This window comes from Uloborus diversus, chromosome 7, assembly GCF_026930045.1.
Source record: "Uloborus diversus isolate 005 chromosome 7, Udiv.v.3.1, whole genome shotgun sequence".
Classification (NCBI taxonomy): domain Eukaryota; kingdom Metazoa; phylum Arthropoda; class Arachnida; order Araneae; family Uloboridae; genus Uloborus; species Uloborus diversus.
Genome location: NC_072737.1, coordinates 1,592,010 through 1,617,712, shown reverse-complemented (window position 1 = coordinate 1,617,712; position 25,703 = coordinate 1,592,010). Strand labels below are relative to the sequence as shown.

General features: G+C 31.9%; 1 long non-coding RNA gene across 1 annotated transcript; it reads left to right on the top strand.

The window, feature by feature from the left end:
* Window positions 1-864: 864 nt before the first annotated feature.
* LOC129225854 (uncharacterized) lies at window positions 865-20,005 on the top strand. Its single transcript, XR_008580756.1, has 4 exons — window positions 865-996; window positions 12,720-12,859; window positions 18,670-18,742; window positions 19,951-20,005. It is a non-coding gene; the product is annotated as an uncharacterized LOC129225854 (long non-coding RNA).
* The last annotated feature ends 5,698 nt before the right edge of the window (window positions 20,006-25,703 follow it).

Genomic DNA, 25,703 nt, shown 5'->3' with positions numbered 1-25,703 from the left:
GCATTGCCCACTCAAAAAAAGCAATTCAATTTCATGCGAGAAGCATCATCATATTTGCTTCACTGCATTTTTACTTTACTTAAATTTTTATGATGAAGACAAATAGGAATAGTTTAGTTTTTTAAATGTGCACTTATATTTTTTTCATAACGAGTAAGTGCTTCAATGAGGCTGTGGCATTCATATAGACGTTTTGCTAATACTCATTTCCAAATATTACCAAGTTTGAGATTAAATAGTGCTATTCTCTTCGTGTAACGAGGTCATGAAAAAGTCTTGGAGAAGTCATGGAATTTTTTCATCCAAATAGATTATGAACCCTGTGTATACTTATGAAATTTGAAAGTGTTTCGTCTTCAACTTCACTTGCCAAAATTACATTTTTGTTGAAATTATAAAAACAAAAGTTCATAAATAACTCAAATAAAAATTGCAGTTTTGGTGTTAGGGCAGGAGAAACCCCTTTTTCTATGCAGCAAAATTTGACTCAAACAACATTGTTTGGTTGATTCTGTATTTTGATTTGCAAACGGTTTGTTGTTCTTTTCTGTTCTTTTAGTGAATATCTTTCCATCAAATGCCACTCTTTTTTTTCTTGTTTTTTGCAATGGAAAATCGGTTCAGTCTGTAACAGACGTCTACAGGTTTATTTTACTCTTTGTGCGTTTTTGAAAATTATTTCTATGACTTTAACGAATAATGTAGAGGCGAATTTTTTATTTGTTTAATGACTTTCTCAAAGTCATTTTGCTCCACACTGAATCAAACCTGAGAAATAGAATCAATAGTTTTGCTTTTCATATAGTTTAACTATTATGTTCTTGGAGATATATTTCTACAAGGTGGTCCATTTCGTTAAAAAAGTATTTTTCGTGAAATTTGAACTGCTCACTATTTTTATTGTGATTTTCTTTTTTTACTGCCCAGGCGAGGAAAAAGCCGACGGATTTCGATACCGAACCGGAAACAGACGAAGAAGTGGCCGAATTACTCGAGGTACTGCTTCTCGCTCTTTAGTATTCTACATCTATTGCATGGGTGCAAGTTTGGTTATGTGTTCAAGACGGAAAATATTTTAACCCCCCCCCCCCCCCACCAAGCATGTTTGCTTCAGGAAAAGTTTATGTGTATAAATGTTTTAGATTTTATCTATGCCAGTTCTGGAATCCATGTTTGATTTGAATTTTAAGCTTTTGACTTTTTCTAACAACATGTACTTACTTTTAATACACCGCCAGCTCAGTTATTCCATCTGAGGACTGCAGTTTCGCGCTCATTAGCACTCATCAGCCTGGAATAGGAATTCATGGCGAAAACATTTCATCTCGTCAGCAATCACTCTCAATTGGTGATTCAGATTCAACTCTTAAGACATTTTAAGAGCTTACATAATTTTCATTTATGCCTATAAGATTTGCAGGGAAAAAAAACACCTGCAAATGGAAAAAAAAAATGAAAGGATGATCGAAAATAGCATGAGAAAAGGCTAAACTTTCAATTAGAGCCGATTACTTCGAAAAATCAGGGAGAATAGCGAGACACTCCCCGGTCTGCAATGCAGTAAGTTGGAAATAACAAAGCTATACCTAAAATAAGTCAAACGGCGCAAGTCTACAAGTCACTCCTCCAAAAGCATGTTGCAAACAAAACAAGCCCATGGCGGAAAATCGAGAGAATGTCGATGTAAATTCGTGGTTATGGAACGGTCCAGTAATATTAAAGCATATTTTTCAAACACTCAATTTTTCTTTTTTAAATAAAAACTAAAAGAACGTCATCGAATTTCTTTCCGTCCCGAACTCCGTCTCGGAAATTTTGTGCAAGACGGAAATCCGTCCTGAGACGGAAGGTCTTGCACCCATGATCTATTGTTTTGTATTAATTAACTTATATTCCCTTAACGAGCTTGGTTTGTATCGAAAGGATGTTGAGAGATATTCCGTTTAATATTGGTTTTACTTATTATACAGTGCCCGCCGCTTATTAAAATCACATTCCTTCTGAGGACATTTGATTTTATAAAGCGGCACTCATGCACTGAAAAAAAAAAAGAGTTTTCAGTATAAATACTCGAAAAAAGAAATAAATTACGATTAGCTGTATTTTTTTTTCTGTCTAGTTGTATTGTATTTTTTTAGTTCAGTTGCAAAATACAGTTGACATTTTAACTTACATAAGGTACATTTTCAAAATTTCACAAGGGTCTTAAAATATTGACTTATTGTTGTTTGAATAAGAGAATTTGAAAGTAAAGATTGAGAAAGCCCTCATTTAATTGCAGCATCACACTAACTACATTCAGGAAACTTGTCATACTTATTCAAAATTTCGAATCAATATTTCACACTCAAGTCCTCACGACTTGCTAGCTAACAATTTTGACTCAATTGTAAAAATAAACTGTCAACCCCTGTAGATAGCTGAATGAGCACGAACTGATTGACTCAGTGGTCAGTGAGCAAGGCTGCATGTCGAAACAGTTCTGCGAAGTGGAAACAGGCAGCACCAACTAAATATATGGCTCTGAAACAATTCTCTTGAGACTGCTTCATTCTTCTTTTTTTTTTTTCAGTTCAACTCCCCCCCCCCCCCTAAAAAAAGACGTATAACCTTCACCTTTTTTTGTGTTTATGTACAATTTGTTATTTTATTAGTGCTGCAATGTTTTAAATATTTGAAAGAAAAAATAAAATCCTGGTTCTATTCAGAGAATTAACATATGCTCTCCAAAAGTTTGATTTTATAAAACGGCGACGATGATTTTAATAAAGGATAAACCTTACATGTTTTGATATAGAAATGAGTCTGTTCTTCCAGATTTGATTCTATAAAGCGGCTGATTTTATAATCCAGTGATTTTATTAGTGGCGGGCACTGTATACCGTAACTTCGTGTAGATAAGCTGCGGCTTATACGTGTTTTAAAGTTAAAATTTAACATCTGCGGCGTATCTTTTCGGGCGGCATATCTGAAGAAATCCCCCCCCCCCAATTCTTTCTTAGTGTTTCTCATGTTCGCCCAATCGAGCGGCAATGTTAAAATTCATTAATAAACGCTAGAAGAGCTCTCAAGTTGCACCATGAAACAGTTTTTCATTAAATTTAATTTCTCACACCCCTAAACCTGCGTTAGTTTGGGCCGATTTTACCGCTGTTCGCTGTTGTTCTTTCCAGTGTTGCCAGATTCGTGATGGTAACATATGTTTCACGAGGCTGAAAAATGGAGGAATCGCTAGCTTGTCTGAGTTAGTCCCTATAATCTGAGTAATGTTTTAAAATGTCTCGATGATGATAAATTAAAAAGAAAAAAATAATCAATTGATAAAAGGTAAACAATTTTTTGGTGAACTGCTAAGTAGAACACAATGATTTGAAAACATCTCACCCAACCAAATGTAGATGTCATCTGGCAACACTAGCTTTTTGTACCGTATTTTAGCTTTTAATATTTTAAATTCTATAATATAAGCATAGCTTTAGCTAATATAAGCTAATAATTATGCTTATATTAATAATTATGTATATATATATAATAATATAATAATTATAATATAATATAATAATTAATATAATATAATAATATAATATAATGATATAATATAATATAATATAATAATTATATATATTAATAATAATTATATTAATAATAATTATGCTTATATTAATTAAAGCTATGCTTATATTAGCTTTTTGTACCGTTTTGTAAACTACCGTAGCATTTTACGATCCTTTTTTTTACACGAAGTTAATTCCATTTCTATCCAACAACAAGTGCAGTTGCTTGTTAGTTTCATTCTAATTATAATAAATGATCACATCCATACATATGTATACAAAGATATATATATATATATATATATATATATATATATATATATATATATATATATATATATATATATATATATATATATATATATATATATATATATAGGGGGAAGGTGCCATGTTTTGATACTCTTCTGCAACATATACCATGGGGTGGGTTATCCGATGAACTTCTGTTTTTAGTTAGTAAATTATTGCATGTGCGGCGTATACGATAGGGTGGCTTATCTACCCGAAATTACGGTAAATATTTCAAAATAAATCGCTCATTTAAAATAAAACAATGGAAACAACAATGAATTATTTTAAAAATCACTCAAAGAAGGGTCATTTTGTCTTTGAAGTTCTAGTCCAGAATCATGATGTTTTGTTACAAGTTTATATGTCTCAGCAAGATTTCTTTAGATCCTTCTAAAGAACTTATTCTTGACAAATTTTCAATCACAGAGTTATATCTTTTTTATTCACTAAATTGTCATTTATTTGCATAGAAATAACAGATTTTAACTGACTTGCGTGTATGTTTGATTTTATGTTAATTAATTTATCAACTTGGTGGCATTTTTTTTTTTTTTTTTCAAAGAAACTTCCACGGAATGTATGGAATTTTTCATAAAAGTGCGAAAATGAGTAGAAATACTGTTTGACCACGGATTGTATGTGATCTGGCAATCTGCCAAGTAAAGACTATTTCATCTGAATGAATGTAGCAGGGGAGAAGGGAAAATAACGATGGGATTTTGATGCACGCTTTTTATGATGTAGCTAGTGCCTCATTCATTTATTGCATTCTCTGAAATAAAATAAGGGGAAACAAAAATAGTTACCGTGAAAACAACAAAAAGAAAAGGAAATATTTTCATTTCGTTCAGGAACGTAAAAGCAAAATGGTAAGCTCAAAACTTGGTTCTGAATAAATAAATCAATTCATTTTTGCCAAGAGAATATGGATCGAATATACTTTAGATTTAAAAAATGCTGCTGTGAGCAAATTTTAATTATTACAAAACTAAGGCCAAATAATAGAGATGCAAAAGTGCATATGTGAAACAAACCAACTAACACCCCTATAAAGTAATAGATACGTCCATTTCCGCCTATAAACCGGACCGCCTATAATTCCGCCTTTCCATGTAATAGATGGTCAGACAGCAAGTTTAAAACTTTCTAACCGGACTGATCTTTTAGCTTTTTATTTTTTATCTAGTTTTAGCAGTGCTTCAATAATTAAAACTTGTCTTTGCTCTTTAAAACCTGTTTTTTTTTTGTCCCCCCCCCTCATTGGATAATTGGGTAATGTTTGGGTATTTCACTTAGGGTTCTCACTGATTAGGGAGAGCTCCAATGGTCAGGATTTTATTTTAATCAAAATAGTCATGGAAAATCACCAATTGTGTCAAAAACCTGGAAAATTGTAAAGAGACCAGAAAATCTATCTTTTGCATCATAACCTGCTGCGATAATTAGTTTATAATTTTCTTTACTCACTGTGTGGAAGCTAAAATGAATGTACCTATTCCCATGTGAAGAGTGCTCGCCCAAAGAGTTCAGTGGAAACAAGCATGAAAGAATGAATACAGTCGACGCTCGATATAACGACCATCTCCGTCCCAGAGAAAAAGGTCTTTATAACGAGTGGTCGTTATAAGAAGTATAATTTTAAAAAATATACACAGTCATCATGCATGCCCCGTTGTTCCATAAAAAAAAATGGTACTTTTCAAACATTCCAGTTAAATGCCCAAATTATTTTTATCATAGGAATTTTTAGAAAAATCGTGTGCAAAATGCTATGACAGGATATTAAAGAACTTTTAAAGTAGAAAATATAGAAAGGAAAATGTTACACACTTACAAATCTGCTACCACTACACTTTCTGAAGATAAAAGCAGAAACAGAAGTCTGCCTTTTTAGCAGACGTGATTTTTGCAAAACATTATTTTCTGTTTCAGATATAGGGGATAAATTGTGTTTTTTTTTTTTTTTTTGCTTTTCAAAGAAACATTTAGGAATCTGGAAATTTTTCGATTTTTCCTCCCATTATTTTTTCTGTGCTAGCTGTGGTGAATGGTAATCTCCCCCCCCCCCCCCCCCACCCCCTCTCAAAGTTGGATTTGACATTGAAAACTTCAGGCAGATGTCCGTAAACAATAATCAAGGTCATTTTAAGCTGCAAATTTGTTTTATTGGAAAGAACACAAGAAATAGCGTCTACTGAATTCGGTCGCTGTATTGGATTAGACGATACAGAATGGTCATTATAACGAAAGCAAATTAACATAGAGTTTATAGGAGCAAAGTTGGGATTTGCACCATTGGTCGTTATAATGGGACGGTCTTTATAATGTGTGGTCGTTATAATGAGCGTCGACTGTATTAAGATTATTATACTAAAATGCTTAATAATTTATTTCTGCTTATGTTTCAAAGGAAATCATAACTTTAAGCTTCATTTAGAAAATCAGAAATTCAAACATAGAGTGTGGATTTTAATTAATTTTTGCTGCAAAACCCAGAAAAGTCGAGAAATTTTAGAGCTCATTACCCGAAATACCATGTTAATGTTCTGCAAGTTTTTTGTTTTTTTTTTTGTTTGTTTGTTTTTTTATCCGTTGGGTAACGGCACCAGTAATAGACATGCTTAAGACATCGCTCTTAGGTTAACTCCATTTTTCTGAGCCTTTTAATGCATCTTAGAATTTTTAAACAATTTTTCTCTCATGCAACGACATCTCATCTAACGTTTTTCTGCTTCTGGATCCTGTGGGCTAGTTAATTCTATTTTCATTTCCTTAATTTCGATGAAAGGTTCAACCCCCAGTCACAGACACCGAAGTTTCTGATGATACCCAGTTACCATGGGTGGATTTATGGGGGGTCAGAGGGGGGCAATGCCCCCCCCCCCCAGTTTTGGGAGGACTTTGTGTAGTGACAACACATCTTCCAAAAATTAAAAAAAAAATCATTATTTTTTCGTTTTTGAATAGTTCAGAAGAGCATGGGTAGATTTATGGGGGGGGGGGGGACAAAGGGGACAATGCCCCCCAGTTTTGGGAGGAGTTTATATAGTAACAACTTATCTTCCAAAATCTTATAACAAAAAAAATCATGATTTTTTTCTTTTTTGAATAGGAAATTAAAGTTTATTTTTTCTTTTGAAATTAAAATAACCGTTTCTTAAAAAGTTTGAACAATACTGTACAACTGTATAATCTACTACTCAATTTCAGAGACTGGAATTTCCTCCGGGGGGAGTAACCCCCGGGCCCCCCTAAAACTGGAGATATTCTATATCCCACTTAAAAGGGAGCACTGCGTCACTCTCTTAATACCAGCCCCCTCTCTTTTAAGGTCAATTTAAAAAGGACAGCATGGTTACACACAGTAATGAAAACGACACATGAAAAAGTAAAGAATGGCCTTACGCATCACAGAAAACAGACAAAAACATGGGAAGGGGGGGAGGGCAATTAAAAATTTTGCTCTAAAAAAAAAATCCTGCCCCCCCCCCCCCCCCAGGAACTCAGTCCTATCATGGATAAGTCATGGAAAAAATTCCCTTTTTCTCTTCAAAATGCGCAAACGTTCTTCATTTTTAGAACTAAAGCCCTATTAAACTCAAATGAACATGAAACACCGCCAGACTTCGTGGTGGCTGTTCCAGGGTTCGTACTTCCTGAAAAAACCCTTAAGAAACCCTTAATTTCATCAAGCAAAATTAAGGTCCCTAAAAAACCCTTAAAAAGTCCTTAATTTTATGAACATTTCCTTAATATTTTAAACACTGTAACAAGTTTGATTCCCTTTTTCTTCTTTTTTTTTCTTTTTTACCCCTTCAAATCTTTATCCTCCGCAATATCTGCCTAAAACGAATGTTTTGGAGACATGCCAACCACGTTAAACACGTGCTTCGCCGAAAATTGATGGCTTGTTTGAGATTGCAATCTTTTTGCATCCTGCAAATATTTCAATCTTTTTAAAAAAGGAAGGTTTGTTTGGAAGGTTTTTTTTACCATATGCTACTTTATATCTGTTTATTTTTTTCATTATTTCAATCCTTATATATTATTTCTGTAGCCTGTTTTTGATTTCTACGCGAGATCTTCCTCAATTCTTGATCGATTTCTTTGATTTACACCTTATTTTAAAGCTGCAGGCTACTGATGAAAAATAGACCCACGGCCTAAAAATTGCTTTTTTCTGTCAAAAAACCGGTTTTAAAGAACCAGAATGAAGTTTTCGGTTAAATTTATAACTTTAACTTGCAGTGAGACCGACGGAGCTGAACAGCTTGATTGGCAGAGCGTTCGACTGGTAACCAGGAGAATGCGTGTTCGGGCCCACGTCCGAACAATCTGCATCAAAAAATTAGATAAATATCGCGCATTACACGAACACTTAATATTAAAGAATAACAAATATGAGGGAGTAGGATAAATAATGGAAACGGTCCTTGCTGTTATGAAAACTTGATGCAACGTTAAGCTAAATTGATTCTTAATTGTAAGGCTTTTTTTTTATAAGCTTTGGCCCCGATAAGAAAATTAAAGCATAATGTAAGCGAATATATAGGTATCAGGTTTAAGATTTCAGACTACAATTTAAATTGTTTTTTGTTCAGAAAAAAATAATAAATCGTATATTGAAATAAAGATTCTTCTAATGAATTTTTGACTCTTTGTACAAGTAAAAAAATTACTACCTCAATTTGAAGGGTAAACTATATTTTTTTCTTCTTTTTGTAAAAAGCAAATAGCCTATCACATTTTTACTACATTCGAAAAGCTATGCTTAAAAAAAAAATTAGTTCAAATTATTTTGCATTTTAACCGTGCTGTTAAATGATGAACACGTGCTGCCATCTAAATTATAACGGTTCAAGCAGCCTGCGATAACAAATTGTAAAAAATTTCAAAAATAAAAACACTTCTCTTCAATATCTTATCTTATATATTATTCGCCTCTCATTTTAAAATTTATCAGGCCAGCTAATGACGAAAAGTAGACTTAGGTCGAAAAATCAAGTTTTCGGAAACGCCCCTTGCTGTTGTAAAACCTTGATGCAGCCTGAAGTTGTTATGCAGATTTTTTTTTTTTTTTAAGCAAAGTTTAATACAAATTTGCAATTTTTTGCGTCGCTTTCGTCAAGAAAAAATAATAATATTAACCTGTGTGAGTGTGTGTGTGTGTATGTTTTTAAATAAAGCTTAAAAGCACTGGACTTAGTTGTTCGGTTAAATTGATAAGTTTTTTTCGGTAGAGTGTTCGGCTATAAACTAACTGAACTTCAGGCAAGCTCGGGCTGTCCGACATAATAGCAAATTTAGATTAATATTACGCATTCAATGTACTCATAACATACAACAGATAACACACGTAACAAAATAAATGCATTGGGAATGCTACTTGGTGTTTCGACACCTTTATGCCGGCTACAGTTATCATTCGGATAAGTTGATTGTTAATCGACGGGTGTTCTTCCTTTTTTTTAAAGCTTTGACTCCGTCCAGACCACTAAGCATATTGTAAGCATAAAAAAGTATTAAATTTACCTCAAGGGAATCCTTTTTGTGCAGAAAAACATTTTCATTGTATGTTGAAATGTAGATTTTTCTAATGGCAGTGTTTGACATTTTGTACAAATGAAAAAATATGACGCCAAATTGAAACTACGAATTTCACTCAGCAAACATTTAATTTTTTATTCGAATACGATATAAAACATTGAAATTATTATCAATTTCATTAGTAAGAAATCATTTTCTACTCCTCTGCTTTCGGCTGAAAAAAAAAAAAAAACATTTTATCTACGTTCGAAAAACTACACTTAAAAAACGGACTCAGTTCAACTGATTTTGGTTTTGAATTTTAAGTGTTCGATTAAAAGCAAAACATGTGCGGGCATTTAAGCTGGAACGGTTAAAGCAGCCTGCTGTGGAAAATAGTTCAATATTCAAAATAAAAACACTTATTTTCAATCTAATTTATTACTTCTCTAGAATATTTGTTTCAATTGCTACGTGAGATCTTCCTCACTCTTTAACCAAATACCATGCTTTACGAATAATTTTAAATCGTACCATGTTAGCTAATGACAAAACATAGACGCATGATCTTTTTTTTTTTTTTTTTTGGCAAAAAGCTTTTTGCTGTTTTTTACTATGCATTCCTTCAATGAATAGCATTCAAAAAGGAAGGCGCAATTGCTAGGTTTGTTGGAGTGTCGTGCTGTTAATCAGAATGGCGCCAGTTCGAATCCGTGCCAATAATGTTTCTTTCTTTCCCGTCAGATGCTCACATGGGCAGGACTGTATTTGCCAAAACCTGTTTTTTCATATGCACAATTACTGGTTTTTCACGAGTCACTCAGCCACACTTTTAATGATATTTATGTTTGCATTGAAAATATGTACAATCAAAAGGTGAGCAATGATCAAATTATCACAACGTTGTATTTAATGAGGTTTTGTTACTGATGTCTTCAAATTTCATGCCTTCTCTTGTGCGCTTAAGTTTTTCCGTTTACTTTTTCGGTTCTTCTTTATAATGTTCTTTCTGAAATTTTTAAAGAGCGAAATGCCTTATGAAACGGTTTGAAGCACAGTGCGGAGTTCCGCACGGGTCGACTAGTTATATTTTTATTTCTTTAAGACTATCGAAAAAATGTGATCCTACTTCCACAGTCTCTGATTGTATTTAAACTTGTCTTGGTTACTAGTTTTATGTATTTAAAAAAGTTTTCAATATATTTATGGTGAATCTCTAATGGTTTTGGTTAGGCTTTACAGCCTGTAATATTTTTTGGAATTTCAAGATTAAATGAAGCAACATCAGTTTTTTTTTCTTTTAATCCTGAAATAATATTATGAAGCTTTTTAAACCAAATTATGAGTTCCAATGCAAGGAAAAAGGATAATCAATTATATATATATATATATATATATATATATATATATATTCAAATGTTTTTTGTAAAAAAAATATTTCCCGCCCCCCCCCCCCCCCCCAAAAAAAAAAAAATATGTATGAAAAATATTGATATCAGTGAGTGATAACAGCCAAGATTGAACTCTGGCTCCATCAACCCCTTTATTCAAGGATTTAGGAGTTAAATTTTGAAAGAGAGAAAGCAATTTTTAACTTTATATAGAAATAAACTAACTTGCGAGAAATTGTACGATGATATAGCAAAATTGGTTCAAAATAGGATTTTAGTAACAATAACAGATCAAAAGCAATAATAACAAAACACTAGTTTGAATATCTTGAAGAAAAGAGATTTTAGTTATTTTCCTTCAATTTGCCTCTCACTCCAATCATGTATGCTAAAAAATAATGCTTTAATATACAACTAATTTTCTACAGCTATCCCCATTTTCCTAATCTTTTTTTTTATGACTGAAATTTGAGAATTAAATGCTATGTTTTAAGAACAATATGTGCCATCCATTGTATTAATTACTACCCAATCATTTCAAGCATAATTAATAGGGAAAAACTTCCGTATTATATTTGAAACTGGTTAATTCGCCATTTTTTATTGGAATTTTGGAATATCAAGGACTCAGAGGCCTATTTTGATCTCATCTCTTTTCTGCTTGATTTTAAGAACTCTTTTTTTTTTTTTTTTTGTGGGGGGGGGGGTCCTCCATTTTGCTCTTTGATCACTCTCATCCCTATGATGTGAAATTTCAAAATTGTATTCACTGATAATAGGACATCCCAGTCGATTACGCCTCTCCATGCTTTTTGGAAGCAGTGATGCATTTGTGCATGTATATATATATATATATGTATAATATGTATCATGTACTTTGCCCCCCCCCCCCTGGAAAACTTTTAAATGGTATACGTAAAGCTATCGAATCATTTCCCCGCTAAGTCCTTTTTTTTTTGAGAATCCTTAAAAAGTCCTTAATTTTTACTTTTAAAAATGAGTATGAACCCTGTGTTCATTCCACCACTGCCTCCTCGATACGAACTGGCTCATAAAATTCACTCTGATAACACTAGATGGTTTCACCGTATTCATGGGTTCCAGCCATAGACTAATAATAAGAGTAGACCGAGCTTTCTCATTCTTGCTGATAAAGAAAATTGGTTCATAGATGTATCATGTGACTAGTGGAAGGGCTTGGCGAAGACGTTGGCAGCATGGTTGCTAGATGGCAGCATTATCTATAGTTTGGCACTCGACATGTATTTTAAGACTATGTGTTTTCATCAAAAAAAACTTCCAGGTGCAGAGATTGAACTGTTTTTCTTTTAGTTATGCATTGTTTTGACATTAGTAATAGTTTTTGATCAGTTTTCGGTAACTTTTATTTCATTTGGAGCTGTCAGCGTCGGCGTGAACGAAATGGCGTAAACGTTTTGCGTTAACGCAAAAATGTACTAATCGGTATCTTAAATTGAAACTGTAGGTAAAAATCTTACCGTTTGCTGATTCTTCTTGGTCGCTTGCATCTCTTATTGCTTAGAGAGTTATTGAAATTGACTAAAGAAAATGCACAATGCTATCTAAACGAAAAACTCACTATATTAACAAAATATTTACAACTTACAATATTACAAATCGGACTCCATAAAAGATCATTCTTCCGTGTTCCATCAATTCTATTTATTTTATTTCTCTCGGGCGTTGATCGTCTGCTACGATCAACGCCCGCTTTGCTAGGATATCCATTAGTCGCATGGTTTGGTTTATGAGCAGCAAAAGGGTTGCCATAGCTCGGTCCATTCTTATTATTAGTTTATGTCCACAGCAGCATCGGTTTAACCCGCCTAACATTCTTATTATTTAAATCTAAACCTACAACTGTCTGTCACTGGTGCCGTTACCATACTTCATTTCCAGCGTCTTTAACTTGTCTTCCTCTTGATCGTTGCAGGAGGTGCATGGCTCATCGAGGCACTGTCTGGCCCTGTTCACTGCTCGCTGCATGGAGACATTCCACAAGCTCGCTGAACTGTTGCTGGTGCAGCCCAGCCACAAGACAGATGCCCTTCGCCTCGCTACACATCTCACCGGGTGAGTGATCCTCTTCCTCGACTCTTCGATTTATCTGTAGCGAGACAGATTCCGAGGTTAAAATGCATCTTTGACATTCTCGAAATTGTTACCAATCAGGGCCCAATACAGGCTGATTTTGCTACCGTTTTTCGGTACCTTCACAAAAATCTTGTCTTGAAATCGGTACTCTCACAAAAATAAAGTAATAAAATCGGTAGCTTCACAAAAACATCGAAAATTTCACAAAAATTAGCATTTTAAAATATAAAATTTGTTTCTCTGTTTAAAACAAAAGTGACTCATAAAATAAAATTCTAAGCAGGTTTATATGAAGAATCGCTTAAATAGAAACCTTTTTGTAGTATTTTAACTCATTTTTAGCTGTTTCTCGCCAAAGTGTATTTATGCAATAGTATCGCAATCTTTCAACATCTGTTCTGGGAAACCGTTTTTCTCATCATTTCCTATATTCTACACAGTACATAGCCCATTAAGCTGAAACTACGATGGTATTTTCGTACTTCTTAGGTTTTTAGCTCCCCCCCCCCCCAAAAAAAAAACGAAACCTGTTAAAAATAATACTAGATGACATTGACACTTTTCGAACTGAAATTTCACTTGTTCTACTTCTCTTTTACAAAAATGAGGATGCCTCTTTCTAAAATTTCACAAAAACAGTGCTAATGATAAAAAAAAAACTTTCACAAAAATAGAATGATGCAATACTTTCACAAAAATAGGTAGCGAGAAAAAAATCCTGGATTGGCCCCTGCCAATTCTTTCACTAGGCTTCCAACTGGTCTCCTATTTCTTTTTAAATCCCTTTTTTAGTTTGAAGTATTTAGGAGTCTTTAAAAAAAAAAAATCCGTCTTCTTTTTCTCTTGAAGTCTCTTTTTACTTCCTTTTACAAAAAAGGAAGTATTGTATTTGCAAAAAAAATTTCACTCAAAAATCAACCTTAATTTCCTTTTTTCTCACCCCCAAATGAATATTGAGTTTTTTTTTTTTTTCAAACCGACCACACAAGGGATAAGTACCTAAGAACGTATAGACACAGGAAATATCCATAATGACGATTCCCGAGTTCATAACAGAAATTTTCTCCTGACGTATGTATGTACGTATGTATGTGCAGATGTGCATATGGTATGTTGCATAACCTAAGAACGGTAAGTCCTAGAAAGTTGAAACATATCTCACCGGGTGAGTGGTTCTCTTCCTCAACTCTTCGATTTATTTGCGTGTTGTACCGAGACAGATTCCAAGAATAAAATGCATCTTTGACATTCTCAAAATTGTTACCAATTCTTTCACTAGGCTTACAACTGGTCTCCTATTTCTTTTTAAATCCCTTTTTTAGTGTTGAAGTATTTAAGAGTCTTTTTTTTTTTTTTTTAATCCAGTCTCCTTTTCTCTTTGTAATATATTTGTAACATAGGTGTAACTGTAACCGTGGTATTGTAGTGTAACTGTAACTTTTAACTGTATGAAAGAATGTAAAGAAAACAGCTATGTAACGCGCATCGTTAACATACATCGATAACAATCTCTCCCTTCCTTTGTAAATAAAGTTGTTATAGTTATCCTACCATAGTGTATTATTCTAAATGAATAAGTAAGCTACTACAGAAATCACACTCTTGAAGTCTCTTTTTACTTCCTTTTACAAAAAAGGAAGTATTGTATTCACAAAAAAAATTTCACTCAAAAATCGACCTTAATTTCCTTTTTTCTCACCCCCAAATGAATATTGAGTTTTTTTTTTTCAAACCGACCACACAAGGGATAAGTACCTAAGAACGTATAGACACAGGAAATATCCATAATGACGATTCCCGAGTTCATAACAGAAATTTTCTCCTGACGTATGTATGTGCAGATGTGCGTATGTATGTTGCATAACCTAAGAACGGTAAGTCCTAGAAAGTTGAAACACATCTCACCGGGTGAGTGATTCTCTTCCTCAACTTCTCGATTTATCTGCATGGAGTAGCGAGAAAGATTCCGAGGGTATTCTCAAAAATGTTTCCAATTGTTTTCACCAGGCTCTCATTTGGTCCCCTTTTTCCTTTAAAGTCCCATTCAAGCAAGGACGAATACAAGGGAGGGGCCGGTAATTTTTGGAAAATGAAGTTCAAAAAAATGCAAATTTAGATGAGTTTCATTGATGTTGGGAGAAGCTAAGAAGCTAATGCAGAAAATGAAGTTCAAAAAATGCAAATTTAAATGAGTTTCATCGATGTTGGGAGAAGCTAAAAAGGTAATCCAGAGAATGAAGTTCAAAAAATGCAAATTTGAATGAGTTTCATTGTTTTTGGGAGAAGGTAATGCAGAAAATGAAGTTCAAAAAATGCAAATTTAAATGAGTTTCATTGATTTTGGGAGAAGCTAAGAAGGTAATCCAGAAAATGAAGTTCAAAAAATGCAAATTTAAATGAGTTTCATTGTTTTTGGGGGAAGCTAATGCAAAGAATGAAGTTCAAAAAATGCAAATTTAAATGAGTTTCATTGTTTTTGTGAGAAGGTAATGCAGAAAATGAAGTTCAAAAAATGCAAATTTAAATGAGTTTTATTGTTTTTGTGAGAAGGTAATGCAGAAAATGAAGTTCAAAAAATGCAAATTTAAATGAGTTTCATTGTTTTTGGGAGAAGCTAAGAAGGTAATGCAGAAAATGAAGTTCAAAAAATGCAAATTTAAATGAGTTTCATTGATTTTGGGAGAAGCTAAGAAGGTAATGCAGAAAATGAAGTTCAAAAAATGCAAATTTAAATGAGTTTCATTGATTTTGGGAGAAGCTAAGAAGGTAATGCAGAAAATGAAGTTCAAAAAATGCAAATTTAAATGAGTTTCATTGATTTTGGGAGAAGCTAAGAAGGTAATCCAGAAAATGAAGTTCAAAAAATGCAAATTTAAATGAGTTTCATTGTTTTTGGGAGAAGCTAATGCAAAGAATGAAGTTCAAAAAATGCAAATTTAAATGAGTTTCATTGTTTTTGTGAGAAGGTAATGCAGAAAATGAAGTTCAAAAAATGCAAATTTAAATGAGTTTTATTGTTTTTGTGAGAAGGTAATGCAGAAAATGAAGTTCAAAAAATGCAAATTTAAATGAGTTTCATTGTTTTTGGGAGAAGCTAAGAAGGTAATGCAGAAAATGAAGTTCAAAAAATGCAAATTTAAATGAGTTTCATTGATTTTGGGAGAAGCTAAGAAGGTAATGCAGAAAATGAAGTTCAAAAAATGCAAATTTAAATTTAAATGAGTTTCATTGATTTTGGGAGAAGCTAAGAAGGTAATGCAGAAAATGAAGTTCAAAAAATGCAAATTTAAATGAGTTTCATTGATTTTGGGAGAAGCTAAGAAGCTAATGCAGAAAATGAAGTTCAAAAAATGCAAATTTAAATGAGTTTCATCGATGTTGGGAGAAGCTAAAAAGGTAATCCAGAGAATGAAGTTCAAAAAATGCAAATTTGAATGAGTTTCATTGTTTTTGGGAGAAGGTAATGCAGAAAATGAAGTTCAAAAAATGCAAATTTAAATGAGTTTCATTGATTTTGGGAGAAGCTAAGAAGGTAATCCAGAAAATGAAGTTCAAAAAATGCAAATTTAAATGAGTTTCATTGTTTTTGGGGGAAGCTAATGCAAAGAATGAAGTTCAAAAAATGCAAATTTAAATGAGTTTCATTGTTTTTGTGAGAAGGTAATGCAGAAAATGAAGTTCAAAAAATGCAAATTTAAATGAGTTTTATTGTTTTTGTGAGAAGGTAATGCAGAAAATGAAGTTCAAAAAATGCAAATTTAAATGAGTTTCATTGTTTTTGGGAGAAGCTAAGAAGGTAATGCAGAAAATGAAGTTCAAAAAATGCAAATTTAAATGAGTTTCATTGATTTTGGGAGAAGCTAAGAAGGTAATGCAGAAAATGAAGTTCAAAAAATGCAAATTTAAATGAGTTTCATTGATTTTGGGAGAAGCTAAGAAGGTAATGCAGAAAATGAAGTTCAAAAAATGCAAATTTAAATGAGTTTCATTGATTTTGGGAGAAGCTAAGAAGGTAATCCAGAAAATGAAGTTCAAAAAATGCAAATTTAAATGAGTTTCATTGTTTTTGGGAGAAGCTAATGCAAAGAATGAAGTTCAAAAAATGCAAATTTAAATGAGTTTCATTGTTTTTGTGAGAAGGTAATGCAGAAAATGAAGTTCAAAAAATGCAAATTTAAATGAGTTTTATTGTTTTTGTGAGAAGGTAATGCAGAAAATGAAGTTCAAAAAATGCAAATTTAAATGAGTTTCATTGTTTTTGGGAGAAGCTAAGAAGGTAATGCAGAAAATGAAGTTCAAAAAATGCAAATTTAAATGAGTTTCATTGATTTTGGGAGAAGCTAAGAAGGTAATGCAGAAAATGAAGTTCAAAAAATGCAAATTTAAATTTAAATGAGTTTCATTGATTTTGGGAGAAGCTAAGAAGGTAATGCAGAAAATGAAGTTCAAAAAATGCAAATTTAAATGAGTTTCATTGATTTTGGGAGAAGCTAAGAAGGTAATGCAGAAAATGAAGTTCAAAAAATGCAAATTTAAATGAGTTTCATTGATTTTGGGAGAAGCTAAGAAGGTAATGCAGAAAATGAAGTTCAAAAAATGCAAATTTAAATGAGTTTCATTGTTTTTGGGAGAAGCTAAGAAGGTAATCCAGAAATTGAAGTTCAAAAAATGCAAATTTAAATGAGTTTCATTGTTTTTGGGAGAAGCTAAGAAGCTAATGCAGAAAATGAAGTTCAAAAAATGCAAATTTAAATGAGTTTCATTGTTTTTGGGAGAAGCTAATGCAGAAAATGAAGTTCAAAAAATGCAAATTTAAATGAGTTTCATTGTTTTTGGGAGAAGCTAAGAAGCTAATGCAGAAAATGAAGTTCAAAAAATGCAAATTTAAATGAGTTTCATTGTTTTGGGGAGGAGCTAGGTTTGGGTTTATGACTCTATCCTGGTACTATTTCAGAATTAAATTTAAAAAACCTTTGATCAATGTTTTTAAATCAGTACACATAGTAAAAAGTAAGTACTAAAAATCAATTGCCCCTCCCTTGAAATATTTCTGGATCCGTCCTTAGTTTCAAGCAGGGCCGGATTTAGGGGAGGGGCTGCCCCGGGGCCTCCACAACAAAAGGGCCCCCACAATAAAATTTTTACAAAATATCCTAACTTTCACGGGTAGAAAATATCGGATATTTACATATATATCAAAATATTCGGATATATAACAAAGTATCGGATATTTTTGAAAATATGATGATGATCTTTTCGAAGCCTGATTAGGGACCTCCACTCTTTCGTTGCCCCGGGGCCTCCACAACAAAAGGGCCCCCACAATAAAATTTTTACAAAATATCCTAACTTGCACGGGTCGAAAATATCGGATATATACATATATATAAAAATATTCGGATATATAACAAAGTATCGGATATTTTTGAAAATATGATGATCTTTTCGAAGCCTGATTAGGGGCCCCTTCGTTGCCCCGGGGCCTCCACCCTTCCAAATCCGGCCCTGGTTTCAAGTCCCTAAAAGTTCTTTTTTCAAAATCTGGTCCCTTTTCCCTTAAAATACCTGTTCTAACTTTTTTTTTCTTTCAAAATCCAGTCATAGACTGGATAGTTGAAAGCTTGGTAATAATTATGTGAGCGGGCATATATAATGAATATTAGTTTAATACATCGTTGGACTTTGTCTCTTTCTTTCTCTTCAAGTTGCAACCTAAGTTTGATTCTGTTGTTTGCATTTACCTTTTAAGTTTCTCGGTGTTGACCGTACTTCTTCATTTCTTCTTTCAGGTTGGCAACCGCGATGTGCGCAGAAGTGGATAACTTAACTGTCGCATACCAGAAGAAATTGGAATTTTTGTTTGTGAGTATCGAACACTCGGTCTATCTCTCAATTTTTTTTAACTCCAAGAATCAATTCTTTTAAAGCGCTTCTTTTTAATCTTTAATGTTTTCAAAAAAGTGTTTTATGATTTTAGTTCAATAAATTTTTTACCAAAGTTATTTTGGGAAGCTTTTGTGGTTATTCAAGTAGAATTTCAGTTTGTCGTTGCATTGAATTTTGTTTGTTTGAAAAAAAAAACTTGAAAATAAATATTGCTTCAACCACCAGTCTTTCTGCAAAGCATATGCTTATAAATTACAAAAAAGACAAGAAATATATGTTAAGATATTTATAAAATGGAAAAGTTGAAACTTAAAAGCATATTGTAAATTGAATACTGAAATTAATGGATTTACAGTGAATACATAATGTATTATGCATATAGTTTTATGGGAAAGTGTGCTTGTTAAACAATTTAATTGTTTGAGTTTAAGCTTTCACACGCGTGACTTTGTATGTAAAAAATATTTTTATTTATTTATTTTTTTATTTATTTATTTATTTATTTTTTAATTAATTAATTAATTAATTTATTTATTTATTTTTTAATTTATTTATTTATTTATTTATTTATTTATTTTTGAAATTTTGACTTTTATCAAAGAGTTTCGATTTATTATTATTATAACTTTTGTTGAATAATTTGATTTTTTTTTTCAATTCTGAATTTTTTTTTTAGTTGAATAATTTAAATTTGTATTATGATTTTTTTCGTTTAATTCTTATTTGATTTTCATTTCATATAACGCTACCCAATTTGTTTCTTTTCTCCAAATTTTCTGTATGTCATACTGTACCATTATGTAATCTGAAATAAATTTGATGCGAATTATAATTCTTTTAATTAAAATTAGTTTTACATCTCATTATCACTGTTTAATGGTGAAGAATTAATTAAAATTTGTTTTTCTATTTTTTAAAAATATTGATTTCATTCAAGTGTAGTTACATATAAATGTAAATTAATTCATTACTGAACTTTCTAAAGTCTCAAAAAAGATTAAATATTTAAAAAACCATTTTTTTTTTAAATTTTTTAATGGTGCTTTTTATATGCTCAGCGAATAATATTGTTGAAAAAAAAAAACTATCTATTGTTTGTTCAATTTTCAACTCGTTATTTATTTAATTCAAACATGATTTTTCATTCATTTGTTTTTTAATCTTGTTTTTTCTTTCCATACCAGATCAGAGCCACTAAAACAAATGTCACAGACACAATGTCCAATTTGTATGTTGAAGTAAGTTAACATGTGTTGATTTTTTCTTTTTAGTGTTTATCAATGATCAGGGTTGTGTTCCAAATGTTCCAGAATTCCTTTTTTTTTTCAATGCCGTAATTATCTTAAAATTTTGACATTAAAGTTGTTTCTACTTTGATTTGACCCTAGATTTTCTATTGCATACATGTTTTTTTTTTTGGCTTGAACTTTGTACGCTCGCTCGCAAATATCATGGGCATCAGAAATGGGAGACAGGGCCCTTAATTTTGATGGGAACAAAAAAGCATTTATTTATTTATTTATTTAATGAGCGATTTAAAAAGTAGGAAGACAAAACGTAATAAAAGTTTTCATGATCAGAAACCTGGTTTGTTTATATTTTAGTGCAAAAAGTTTTGTTTTTGCTATTGCAATTTATGTAAAAGATGGGGTTTTTATGAGCGTGATTTTTGTAAGAATTAAATATGTGCCCCCCCCCCCTATAACTATATTTATTAACTCTTCCTTGCATTCTTAATGAGTGTCAAAAGAACTTTGATTTTCTTTTTTCTTAGCCTTAAGGTGTTACAGTACCTCAAAAATGATGAAATGATCAAAAAATTTTTATTGCTTATTTCAAAACTAAAAACTATTCTGAACACAGGGGAAAAGTTTCATTGCTTTAGTTCAAATATTTAAAAAAATTATGAGTGGTTTTAGATCATGCTCCCTATGTGTTCTTATGCAAAAGAAAAACTTTAAATTGCTTTTTCTCGATAATGGTTTTATCGTGTTTTCATGTCATTAGAATCCCTAAGGAATTTTTTCTATTAAAGATACAGCTTTAAAGTAATACTTTTTGCAATTGGGATAACGTATTTGACAAAACTGTGCATTGGATAAGCATTTTATAAATTACTCAAATGTTTAGAGCATGTTAAACCTTTAAAAATCAAATTAAAAAAAAAAAAAACTTTGATTTTTTACATAATTAATCACAGAAAATTTTCTAATAAACTTATCAGCAAATGAATGCACAGATTTTTAGAGATGATTATAGTGATGGTTTAGCAAAAAACTTTTTTTAAATTAGTGAAAAAATAAAAAAGGCTTAGGAATTTTTAAAAAATGAAATTTTCCTCAATTTTTTGAATTTTCAAAAAAAGTAGGCAATATTTTTAAATTTTGAAAATAAATTATTGATTAAGAAATAAGTATGCATGTTATAGTTTCAAAGAAATATAAAATTTACTTAAATTAAAAAAAAAAAATGTTTGAAAGATACAGTGACCCCTTAATGCCTGAAAATGCCATGGTGTTCATATTGAAAAGTTTTGGAAATTGAAGTCTGATCTGGATTATCTTTTTTTTTTTCTTTTTTTCTTGTGATTTCAGGCCGAAAACAGCACCTGGTACATCGAGAGCACCTTCCAGCTGCTTGTCCCGATACTCCAGGAAATCTCCATTCAGGTGGACGGAGAATGAAGAAATGATTCTCCTCTTTTCGGGAGAATCGGTTGCTGAAAATATTTGTTCAATCTTTAATAAATTATTCACAAAAAAATGTCTTGTTTATCTCCTCACTATTTCAGGGTTTTTACTGTTCTTATGTTCAGCAGAATCAACTGTGTTATGATATGGATGGTGTTCTGCTTATGCTTATGACTTGTATGGTTTCAAAGTAGCTCTTCATCATAAACATTTACCCATAACCAGGGGTGCCCACAGGGGGACTATGGCGCAAATTGTGCCGTTCAAATCTTGGGGAGGATTTTTTCAATTATTTTCATTTGTTTATTTTAATTTATATTTATTTTAATTTATTCATTGCTTTATTTTTAATTTATATTATTTATTTTAGTTTGTTCATTGCTTTATTTTAAATTTATATTTATTTTTGTCTACTCATTGCTTTATTTTTAATTTATATTATATATTTTAATTTATTCATTGCTTTATTTTTAATGTATATTATTTATTTTAATTTATTCATTGCTTTATTTTTAATTGATATTATTTATTTCAATTTATTCATTGCTTTATTTTTAATTTATATTATTTATTTCAATTTATTCATTGCTTTATTTTTAATTTACATTACTTATTTTATTTAATTCTCTTTGTATTTCATTTCATTTATTTATTTAGTTTTTTTTGCATGTGTGTATATGGTATGTCAATTGTATAGCACAGAATTTTTATAGTAAAGTACTAATAATAATGATAATTAAAAATAAATCAGTAAATAAAATTTTTTAAAAAATAAATAAATAGAATAAAAAATGAGAGCTAAAAAATAAAAAAAAAGGGTCTAGATTTTTTTTTTGGAAGGGGGATTTGCGTCATTGAACTTGAAAGGGATGGGCATCCCTGCTCACAAATGAGATGGTGTTAAAAGTAAAGAGGTGGTGCCCTAATTTTTGGACCACTCAAACATAATATAAGTTTCATTCCACCAGGGCTGGATTTGGAAGTGTGGAACCCCTAATCAGGGTTCGAAAAGATCATCATATTTTCAAAAATATCTGATGCTTTGATATACAGTCGAACCTCCATATATCGAACTTCCACATATCAAAATTTTCTATGTATCGAAATCCCAGCAAATATCTGTTTATTATATAGAAAAATTGTTTCTATATATCGAAAAAATCTCTATATATCGAAATTTTTTCGAGATATTCGTAGATTTTTTTTCCACTTTAGACTGTTTCTCTCATGAAAAATGAAGGTTAGAGGAGAAAATTATGTTCACTAAAGGTTGCTAAGAAACTCATAAGAAATCTGGGGTTGAGGGGTGTGTAGATAGGTCGTTGTTTCATTCTGGAGTTCTGAAATTCCCTCAAGTTTATTTCAATTCTTGGTTGTAACCAGTAACACTGTAAAATCAGTTTCAAGTTATCTTTCTTGTCTGTTGATTATCATTCCTAGTCTTCTTATCTTCAGTAAAAATCATTTAAGATGAGTAGATTGATTCTTTACTTTTCTCTCGATCACATTGTTAAATCGAAAATCCCCTAATGTTGCGATCAAGATGAATTGCCAAAGAATATGAAGATGTATGGTTGGTGTAAAAATGTAATTTCTGTTAATTTTTTAATTATTAACTTTCATTTAATCGGATACTCGTATAAATTATAAATTGGGTTTCATACATGAAAATTAGCTTTGTTTTTAATGTTTTAGGATACTTTTATGATAAAATAAGATTTCCTTACATCGAAATTTCTATACATCGAATTTATTTCCGGCAATTTGCTACTTCGATATATGGAGGTTCGACTGTATATCCGAATATTTGATATATATGTATATATCCTATATTTTCGATTTAAAAAACTTCCATTCAAGTCATTTCGTCAAATAATTTTTAAATTTTTGAGCTCAAGAAGCGAGACGTTGTAAGGATGACCTGCAAAGTTAACCATTTTTCGGATTTTCTTTTTACTTACTTTATTTCTCTATACTCTCTTTAACTCATAGGTACAAATTAAATGAATAAAAAAAATATATATATATTGCCACTGAAATGCTCGATTAAATAAAAAATTGATAGTAAATGGATACTTGCAATCAGGGCTTTCTAATATGTCGATAATACAGTAGAAGACCGTTATAACGCACACCTTGGGACCAGAGCTTTTGCATTACATAGATCATTTCACACATTTTGAAACTAATCTTCAGAATATATCTATATATTCGCACTTCAGAATGAGTTTTATCTGCAATGAGTGTTAAAGCACCAATATTGCAATGAGTTATTCACAAATAAATATGTTTCGCAATCAAAATCCTGCACTTCTGCTAGCTTCATGGTTTGCATAACAGCTGCATTTTCAAGAGCCATCTGGTAATTTCTGTTTACTATGAGTACTCATTTTCAATTTAAAAGCTTTGAAATAAGATGGAAAGATGAAATACTTTCAAAATTTAATTTGCCTAACCATTTTTATTTTTGCAAAGCAAAACAGGGGGATTTTTCAAACTTCGAAACCTATTGTTTACTTCTGAAAAGTTGTGTGGTTTATAGAGAATTGCTTTATACAGGTCGGCGTTATAACGGTCTTCTACTGTAATATTATTTTTGTGCAAGCATTCTTTGTAGAAATACAAAAAAAAAAAGTCTGTGAGAAAAACGTCAAATTTGCTGACCCGTGAAAGTTAGGATATTTTGTAAAAATTTTATTGTGGGGGGCCCCTTTGTTGTGGAGGCCCTGGGGCAGTAGCCCCGCCTGCCCTCCCCTAAATCTGGCCCTGGTTCATGCGCAACGTTTCATGTGGCACAGGGACTATGGTTTAAAAGCCGAAGAGAAGGTGGTTGCACAAGTTATCGCCCACTATGGAACATGTCCTGTTTTGACCACAAGGGCCCACTCGAGGAAGGGGCCCACTGCTTGTCGAGTTCCTGAAAGGAGTAACCACCATCAATGCCCAGAATTATCAAGCCACTTTATAGAGCCTTAGACGAGGGATTAAGTCGTTAAGGCCAGGCATGTTGTCCAAAGGCGTCCACATAAAGGACAATGCGGTGAAGACAACATTGCAGTAGTTTCGACGAGAAACGCTGGAGTTGTAACATTTGACATTTGCCACCCTCAGAGGCCACCTGCACCTACCAATTGCTCAGTTTATCGGTTTTAAATGCTCAGATAAATCTGAGCAAGTGGGTCTCTGAGGAACTTTATTTAAATACATAAAAAATTACATTATTATCTGTTACAATTTTGATTTGCTCCTGACAAAAATTTTGGTAGTTTAACATCAATATATGTAATAAAGTAGACAAAACCAATGCATAAAAGCTTTACAATGATACAATAAAATATAAACGACAGTAGACAATTGTTGCTTTGCAAAAGATAACGTGTTAAAGTGCAGAAAAAAAAACTAAATTTAAACGATATTAACTATTGAAAATAGAATGAACGACGAAGTGTGTGACTGGGTTCACACATAGATCCGATAGCAACTTACTCAGGGCCAGATTTAGGGGAGGGCAGGCGGGGCTACTGCCCCGGGGCCTCCACAATAAAATTTTCACAAAATATCCTAACTTTCACAGGTCAGCAAATTTTACGTTTATTCTCCTAGACATTTTTTTAAATTTTTTTTTTTTGTATTTCTACAAAGAATGCTTGCACAAAAATAATATTATCGATATATCAAAAAGCCTTAATTGCGAGTAGCCATTTACTCTCAATTTTTTATTTGATCGAGCATTTCAGTGGCAATATATTTTTGTTATTCATTTAATTTGTAATTTGTACCTATGAGTTAAAGAGAAATAAAGTAAGTTTTAAAAAAATCAGAAAAAGGGTTAACTTTGCAGGTCGTCCTTACAATTTCTCGCTTCTTGAGCTCAAAAATTTAAAAATTATTTGATGAAGTGACTTGAATGCAAATTTTTTAAATCAAAAATATCGGATATATGCATGTATATCAAAATATTCGGATATATATCAAAGTATCGCATATTTTCGAAAATATGATGATCTTTTCGAATCCTGATTAGGGGCTTGATTTGTGAAAGGTCCGTTTTGGTTGATCGTCAATTATCAAGGATGGAATTGACCGCCTAGTGTCTCAATGGGATAAATGTACCAACAGTTTTGGCGACTATTTTTGAGTTAATAAAATCGCTGCTGTTACTTAACACTAGTGTCCTGATTTCATTTGAATTCCCGTTATATATTCTGTTTGAAGCACTTGACTACAGAAGCAAATCTTCTTTCTGG